This window comes from Anolis carolinensis, chromosome 4 (genome assembly GCF_035594765.1).
Source record: "Anolis carolinensis isolate JA03-04 chromosome 4, rAnoCar3.1.pri, whole genome shotgun sequence".
Lineage (NCBI taxonomy): Eukaryota > Metazoa > Chordata > Lepidosauria > Squamata > Dactyloidae > Anolis > Anolis carolinensis.
In genome coordinates, this window is record NC_085844.1 from 4,975,923 (window position 1) to 4,985,186 (window position 9,264).

A 9,264-nucleotide genomic window follows, 5' to 3' on the forward strand; every position below is an offset into this window, starting at 1 on the left:
GTCAACACTCCGAATTCGGCGACTCGAGCGGGGGGGGGGGGGCAAGCTGTTCCCCCCTTCAAGGGCCACAAGGGGCCACTTATGTGCTCTGAGTTAGCCCAACCTGGCCTGCACCATGTTTTTCGATGCAAAGCCCACCCCAATTGGCCAGGATCTTGCCCAATGGAGAATCCCTGGGGATGTCTACTGGGGTGGGACACCCTAGACGTGCTGAACAAACACCCATCCTTGGCTCAGCCCCTGCCCAGTACCTGACAGTTAATGGAGTAACGACTCACCCAACCGGCCAGGTCAGCTCGTCCTTTCAAGAGTTCCTTCCACCAAGGCTGAATGGCTGGCGTTCGTGGAATCCGCAGGTGCCCCGGGAACACAACTGTTCCCCTACCCCCGCGATCCTTGAACCTGTAATCTTACAAGCCAGACTGTTCTCACACGCCCCCCGGGTGCCAGATGTTCCCGCGTTTCACCAGGAATTTGTTACCGAGCCCTGATCCGAAGTGCAATACCTCCAGAGCTCCGCCCACCTGGGTCTCAACAACGGGGCCGGTTCCCTTTTATTTTTTTCCAGGGCGTCCCCTGTTTCACGTTGGCGCCTTTCCTTCGAGGAGCTAAAAATCTGCTTCCTCCTATCTGGCTCCTTTGTTCAGTACCCTGAATCAGATCTAGAGAGAGAAAGGGACTGCCAGAGAAATTTGGATGTGAAATGAGGTCAAATTGTTGGTCGGAGGGCCCTCCTTGCAGCCGTTTCTCTCCCCAACCTGTTCCAGAATATCTGGACCAAGGTCGCCGCTTGGAATTTTAGCCTAATAAATTGATTTTTGGAACTTCCAAGCAAGTCCCTTCGTGGTAAAGCCAAATTATGTTGTCGACCGCACTTTAGGGGATCGGGCCCTTTAGGAGAGACCCGACCCGGTCCTGAGGGAACGGACCTTGGCGAAGCCAAAAGGAGAATATAAGCCGCAATACAACCTGAAGCCTGAAATGAAGAAGGTCCGCCAAGGGTGAAGGAAAATCCGCCAAGGAGTCTTTATTGAGCAATTCAGCTGAAAAGGACGCTAATAGCGATCATTCAATCTACTAGCGTAACATATGTTTCAAATAAAGCCATATTTATACAATGTTTCGGTCTGACAGCCCTTTGAATTTCCCGCCCTGCTCCCCCGCCCATCTGATCGCGGATAGGCTGGGAGGTTGAACGAGGCGGGCTTTCGTTTCCCCGCCTTGCTCTGCTGGCCCAATGGGGAGCCGCTTTTTGTCCCCGCTCGGGCCAATCAGAGAGGAGGAGGCGGGAGCTATTGAAACAATGAGGTGACAGGACAGGAAATATCAGATTAATTCTGGCCCAGCCGATTTCTAAAGGAATTAATGGCACCCATCAAGGAGGGTGTCCGGGGTCCTGTCACGTTCACAGATTTTTAGATATGTCAGGGGGAAGTAAAGAAGGGTGGTGATGAGCCGTCATTGACGGGCTCCACAGGGGTGCCTTCCTGAGGCGTCCTGGCCTGGGATATGACAATGTTTGCCTTGGGGGCGAGTCACCTTTAGGAATTTGGTGACTCAAGCCCTATATTGTCCATGCGATCGGAATGAGATTGGATTAAACGGTGGCAGATTATCCTTTTGTTTTTGGGAAGGAGGTCTGGGTCATAGGGCTAGAGTTCACGTTGGGGTCATAATATTTCCCATTTGATTTCATGATTTGACAATTATATGGGATAGAATGAAAATTAAAATAAAGTTGGAACATAAACCCAGCTGGGAAAAACACATATTTTCCGGGGATCCCAAAGAGTATAAATACATATAGGCAGATAGATAGATTTCAAGGAAATAAAGGAGAATCCATAAAGGTGGGTGACATTGCATAAAGGGGAATCATGAATGATATAAATAATAGAAAACATTTGATAAGAACGAAGTTTACAACATCTGGGGAACCCAATATAGAAGTGGAGTTCTAGCAGCATGATTTCACAATTCATGAAGTTAGCCCAACGATTAGAAGTTCATACAACAGTGAGTCATGAGAGTGTCCAAGTACATAGAATATGAAAATTCACAAATACATGAGGAAAAAGAGTTCATAAGGAATTCATAGAGATGGCATGGGGAAGGGGCACATGTGGGTTGTAATCTTTGGAAGTATAAGATTTCATAAGTCCAGGCATAGGTCTGGGGAAGAGTGTTCTTCTCCTTCATAAAATTATGAAAGTATGAATGAAACGTGGAGGGCACCCGTCCGGGCACCCCCTGGCAGCTGTAGAGAGGGTAAGGGTTCTTGGAGAACTATGTTTCCCCAGCGAGAGAGCGATCCCCCCATCCCCAGTTCACAGAAAGGGGCTAGGGATCTCTTAAAACCATTCCGCGGGCCGCAGGGAGAGGAAAGTCCGGGATAAGGCAGCAGTTTGGCTTGGAAGGAGCCGTCGGTCCCGTTTGACAGTCAGCTGTTGAGGTGCCGAAAACTGGACCGATTCCGGTTCCGCTGGTTGTCTTCGAGTCAGGAGCCTTAGAAAGGGTTAGGACTAAAAGAGGAGCGTTCTAGGGGTAATTTTGATAGAGATATGAGCCAATTTATATCGTCCGCCATGTTAATCTATGGCGGAGAAACCTCAGCCGGAGTTAAAGGGACGAGAGAGAGAGAGAAATTGCATGCAAAGGAAGGAGTCAGAGAAAGATACAAAATAACCAGATAGAGAGTGTTCTTGTTAAAATAAATGCTACTTTTATTGGGGGATTTTGTTACATAGTTCAGGGAAGGGGAAAGTGAAATAAAAAAGATCTCTTAATAATAGTCTGCTGCGGTCCCGTTCCGTTCCTTTGGTGAGCGATCCACGGAACTCTCCGCTGCGTTTTCAAATCAATTTGAAAGCTGGGGTGACGGTCATCACCTTCCTTCCTTCGTTCCTTAAAACGTCAGGAAAGGAGATTCCACCTGAACATCAGGAAAAGCTTCCTCACTGTGAGAAGGGCTGTTCGGCAGTGGAACTCTGTCTCTGCCCCGAAGGGAGTGTGGTGGAGGCTCCTTCTTTGGAGGCTTTTAAGCAGAGGCTGGATGGCCATCTGTCGGGGGTGCTTTGAATGCAATTTCCTGCCTCTTGGCAGGGGGTTGGACTGGATGGCCCATGAGGTCTCTTCCAACTCTACTATTCTATGATTGTATGTTTCTATGATTCCTTCCCTCTTTCCTTCTTTCCTCCCTTGCTTGGCTTCTGTCCCAGCTTCTTTCCCACCCACTCTTCCTCGTGTCCCCTCGCAGGCCTTGTTCCCTGAGAAATGGAGGCCAAGGAGACTTCTCTGGGAAGAAGAACATGGACCTCTCTGAAGTGTCCCAGACCCTCCAGGAGGTGGCCAAGAAGCTGGACGACTTAGCCAAGGGCCTCTCTTTGGGCCTCACCTGCCAGGACCAGGACCTCTACCTGCGCCGGAAGGTGATTCTTCTCTTGCCCCTTCCTTCCTTCCTTCCTTCCTTCCTTCCTTCCTTCCTGCCTGCCTGCCTGCCTGCCTGCCTGCCTGCCTGTCACACCTCAGCCGTGATTCACCTTGCTCTAACACACAAAACTGCACATCAGGTTTAAGTCTTTTCAGTTTATTGGAAGTAGATAATAAAAAGTTTTTTAAAAAGCAAAAGTTAAGCACCAAAAGTCAGTAACAAAATATAATATTGAAATATAAATCAAGAGCTCGCAAAGAATAAACAGTATCCAAAGAAAGCATGGCAAAATCCAAGGAACATGGGTACATAGCCTGCCAGATAATCCAAGACACAGCAGGAAAACTAGAGCTTGCTTCTCCGGTGAAAGGAAGCTGCTTTGACAAAGGCTTTTCTCCAGACGCACCGCTTTTAACACGCTTTGCAAAACATGAAAGCATTTCTCTGCCCCCTCGCTTCCCTCCTGTTTACGATTCTCACACTTCTCTGAACCCTGAATTCCTAATGTTCAGCTCTATCTAAAGAGCCCATCCCATCAAGGTCAGCTTGCTTGTTATTTCGCTGAGACTCATTATCATGCTGACTCTCTTCCTCCTCTCCCAAGTCAGTGTGCACCTGGCTGGGTTCAGTAGTTTCAGGATCATCAACACCAACCCTCTCTGTGGGAAACTGAACTTGCACTCTTTGTTCCTCATCCTCCAAAGTCACAGGCCTTTCAGGAAGATTTTGTACCCGAATCCCACTTTCCTCATCAGAGTCAATCTGAGTCACAACACTTCCTTCCTTTTGCGGCGGGTCCAAGGCCAGCCAGGTGCCTCTGCAGAGACCCCTCTTCCCTGACCCCTCTTGTCCTTTCTCTTTCCCTCTGCCAGGTCACCCTGAAGCTTCAGGAGATTCTCTTCCAGGTGCGTCATGGTGCTGGGAGCAACTTGGACCTGTCCTGCCTCCTCTGCTGCATCAATGGCGTGGTCGAGGCTGCCATGAGGTGAACCTCTTCCAAGTGGGGATGAACATATGCATGGGGTCTACCTCCAACTCCGAGGGATCCCCTCCCACTGCCTCTGGGTCACCAAGCAGCATCCTCAGAGAAATAAAGCCCTGTCTTTTTTAATGCAGCCCCGGCCTCCATCTGTCTCTTTGGTCTAAAGAACATAATGAAACAAAATTTTCAGAACCATGTGAGGACCCAGCTCAGAAGCAGAGATGTGTCCCCGATTCAGAGAAGAAGCCTAAATCACAAAAGCGTTGGGTGCTCCATGTCCCAGGCCAGGGGTCCTCAAACTTTTTAAGTGGAGGGTTCGATTCACAGTCCCTCAGACTGCTGGGGGGCCAGACTATGATGAAATAGTCCAAAATTAGGATTATTGTTGTATTCCTTCAAGTCATTTCAGAGTTAGTTTAGGACAGGGGCCAGGTAAATGACCTTGGAGGGCCGCATCTGGCCCATGGGCCTTAGTTTAGGGACCCCTGATCTAGACGGTCTCTTAAGACCATAGGTAAACAAAGAGACCTCCAAAGATCATCTAGATGGTCTCATAAGACCATAGTAAGGAAAGGGACCCTCAATGGCCAGCTGGATGATCTCATAAGGCCATCAGAAGACCACAGATAAGGAAAGGGGCCCCCAAAGCCCATCTAGATGATCTCATCATCTAGGAAATGGGCCCCCAAAGGCCATCTAGATGGTCTCATAAGACCATCGGTAAGGAAAGGGACCCTCAAAGGCCATCTAGATGATCCAATAAGGCCATCAGAAGACCATAGATAAGAAAAGGGACCCTCAAAGGCTATCTGGATAGTTTCATAAGACCATAGGTAACAGAAGAGGCCCCCAAAGGCTATCTAGACCATCTAATAAAACCATAGGTAAGGAAAGGGACCCTCAAAGGCCATCTAGATGGTTTCATGGGACCATAGGTAAGGAAAATGACCTCCAAAAGCTATCTAGATGGTCTCATAAGGTCATAGCTAAGCAAAGAGACCTCCAAAGACCAGGTAGACTTAGGTCAACCCTACGTCTAAAGTTTAGGACGGGGCCAGGTAAATGACCTTGGAGGGCCGCATCTGGCCCATGGGCCTTAGTTTGGAGACCCCTGTCCCAGGCTCTCTCCTTCTGCATCTCTTCTGCTACTTGATGCAATGCTGGAGGTTGCTTTGATGTCCTCACACCTCTTCTTCAAGTCCACAAGGTTCAGCATCTTCTTCAGTTTTTTGTGATGGTCTCTGGGCTGAAAATACCAGCAATTATTTCTTCTGTTGGACAACATTCCTGTTTCACCCCAGCTAGAATTCTCCTTGCCCTCAACACCAACCAGGAAACCAAAAGTCATAGTAAAACAGTTTATTGATAAATAGGAAAAGCAAAATCCAAGAGGTAATGGGGGGAAATGGTCAAACAAGTAGTAAGTCAAACCAATGTGGCAATAGGAAAACACACCAAAGGTAATAATCCAAACAGTTCAAAGTGGTTCCATAAAAGAAGGTAAATAGGGTTGTTGTATGTTTTCTGGGCTGTATGACCATGTTCCAGAAGTATTCTCCCCTGTCGTTTCACCCACATCTATGGCAGGCAATCTCTGAGGATGCCTGCCATAGATGTGGGCGAAACGTCAGGAGATAATATTTCTGGAACATGGTCATACAGCCCGGAAAACATACAACAACCCTGTGATCTCGGCCATGAAAGCCTTCGAGAAGGTAAATAAATCTCAAAATCCAACATGAGCACAAATCCAGAGAAACAAGAACCAAGACATGAACATGAATCCAAAAGCCAGACTATAAAACTTCTTATACTATGCATCCAAACTCCCAAGATCTTGGACTAAGGTATGAAGGAAACAAGGCTTGAGATCCTCAGTTATGCCACGTTGTCTGATCTGAATTCCCAAAGAAACACGTCTCTGATTTAAGAACCGCAAAACATGAAGTCATTTCTGTGGCCTTGACTTCCTTGCCTGTGAGACTTTTTATGCTCTTCTTTCTCATGAAGTCTTTTTGATCAAGATCAAGTCTGAAATCCCTGTGTCCCTCTCGTGAGCTTTCTCGCCCATCTATTTTTTATCTGGGTTGCTATGCTACCAGTAGGTGAAAGGTCTCCACCATGCACTGCATCTCTCTGTCTGATGCTGGACTCTGAATCAGTTTCATTTCCAAGCCTACTTTCACAGGCATAATCTTCCTCTAAAAACCTCTCATTTCCCTCATTGAAAGAACTATCCACTACTCTCCCAGGCCTCTCATTTTAATCTGGCTCAACCACAACCACTCCAGCCCGACAAATGCATCCTTTATGAGGTGGTACTTCATGTCTACTTGCTTGAATTCAAAGCTAATATTTTCTGTCTGAGACACCTTTATATTCCTTGGTTGTCTTCATTCATCTCTGTCGCCATTGGCTCTTCCATCCCAAAGTCCAGTAGTAACATGTCCAGCTCTTTGCGTGCTTCAGAGGCTGAGAAATGTTAGAATTATTAGAACAGACTGCGACAATATCCTACTTCTGTGTAACCCAATTGATTAATCCCTTCTCATAGAAGAGTAAGTGCCCACTTGTAGATTCCCAGTTGTTGACATCAGGAGTTCTCGACCTTTTTCAGCCACAGAGCCCTTTTTGAAGCAAAGGCTTCTTGTGGAACCCCCCAAAAAGTTTTTATATTATATTATATATTATATATGATGTATAAATAAGAGGCATAGGCATCTGGCAGTGTTTTGGGAATCAAAAGTGTTGACGGTGAGAATGCAAACCAGCCTGGGTGTGGGGGATTAGTTTCTATGTATATATTTGATATATATACATTTGAAGCATTTGATTCAGTTTCTCATTCCCTGCTCTAACTACTTGCTTTTAGTCCATAAATTCCATTGCATGTTTTAAATTCTAATTATGTTGGAAATAGCTACCTTGTATAAGCCTCCTATGCTAGTTGTTTGTTATGTATGTCATTGAGATTGTTTACTATAATGTATGTATGAGGGTTGAATGAAAAGTAATGCCTCCACCTTCGTAATTCCTCAACAGATGGCAGTCCTGGTCTGAGGCAGGTCCTGGCTTGTTCAGGAGACTCTCCTCTGCAGTTCCATTTGGTGGGAAGCCTTAGCATGGAACGGTTGTGTTGTTAAAGTGTGAAGTACGGAACCCTGCACAGACGGGGAAGCCTTAGCATGGAACGGTTGTGTTGTTAAAGTGTGAAGTACGGAACCCTGTGCAGACGGGGAAGCCTTAGCATTGAACGGTTGTGTTGTTAAAGTGTGAAGTACGGAACCCTGTGCAGACGGGGAAGCCTTAGCATTGAACGGTTGTGTTGTTAAAGTGTGAAGTACGGAACCCTGTGCAGACGGGGAAGCCTTAGCATGGAACGGTTGTGTTGTTAAAGTGTGAAGTACGGAACCCTGTGCAGACGGGGAAGCCTTAGCATTGAATGGTTGTGTTGTTAAAGTGTGAAGTACGGAACCCTGCACAGACGGGGAAGCCTTAGCATGGAACGGTTGTGTTGTTAAAGTGTGAAGTACGGAACCCTGTGCAGACGGGAAAGCCTTAGCATTGAACGGTTGTGTTGTTCAAGTGCGAAGTATGGGACCCTGCGCAGACGGTCAGTCAATGTGACTTAATCAACGTGCAGTCATTGAATTCTTAGCAGCAGAAGGTGTCACCCCAAAGGAGATTCATCAGAGAATCTATCTGTTCCCAATAATAAAAGAAGATCTGCGGGGACATAATTATGCTTCTGGTGAAGACTTTGAGAGAACTGTGTGACGCAGGTTGCGGAAACAGAGTGTCGACTTCTTCCGTGACGGCTTCAGAAAACTTGTTCATCGTTGGCAGAAATGTATCCAATTGTCTGGTGATGATGTGGAAAAGTGAATAGTGGTCGTTAAAGAGCTCATTCTAAGGATTATCTCTGCATTTGATTTATTAAAAGATTCCCATCCAAACCCAAGTAACGAAGATGGAGGTATTACTTTTCATTCAAGCCTTGTCTATACAGTGTTCCCTCACTACTTTGCGGTTCACTTTTCGCTCCCTCGCTATTTTGCGGGTTTTCAATTAACGTTAATGCGCACGATTATCATGGTATTTTTGCTGTTTCACAGGGTTTTGGAAGGGTGGAAAGGGAGAAATAAAGGAGGGGAGAGTAGGGAATGGTTGGAAATATAAAGGCGTTATTTAGCTTCCGTTCTTCTTCTCGGCTGGTGTACTGTATATTGTAACTGCTAAAATAAAGTACAGACTACATTGTAGTAAGTGGTCCATGGTTTGCTCTCCTCCAGACATAGAATAAATACAGTGTCCCAACTTTGTGGATTTTCACTTATTGTGGGTGGTCCTGAAACGTAACCCCGTGATAAGTGAGGAAACATAATATTGGTATGCAGCTTTTCCCTTAACTCTATGTTGTTTGAGGTTGTGGGCGGGACTACAGACCATGTGACCAGATCTGGGACTATTCAGGCTGAGACTCCGTTTTAGAAGTCAGTATGAAGTCAGTACAGTATAGTGGACATTGGTTTGCATCACAATTACTATTTGAGGAAGGCTGGTGTGTCCAGTTGGCTGACAGCAAGCACTCATTCTGCTCTCTGGATTCGAACCTGCGACCTTTTGGTCCGCAAGTTCAGCAGCTCAGCACTTTAACCCACTGCGCCATCAGGGGGCTTTGTAATAATCTATATATATATAAAAATGTAATGTACTTTTGTAGGACTGAGTAAACAACAAAACCACTGAAGCAAATCACACCAAATTTGGCCACGAAAGACATAGTCATCCAATCTATGTCTTTCAAACAAAAAAAAAAACCTGGAAAAGAAAGTCCAAAGTAGAGAACGAG

General features: G+C 46.3%; 1 long non-coding RNA gene across 1 annotated transcript; it reads left to right on the forward strand.

Moving 5' to 3' along the window:
- Window positions 1–2,897: 2,897 nt before the first annotated feature.
- On the forward strand, window positions 2,898–8,674 carry LOC134298750 (uncharacterized). Its single transcript, XR_010005838.1, has 2 exons — window positions 2,898–3,428; window positions 4,303–8,674. It is a non-coding gene; the product is annotated as an uncharacterized LOC134298750 (long non-coding RNA).
- The last annotated feature ends 590 nt before the right edge of the window (window positions 8,675–9,264 follow it).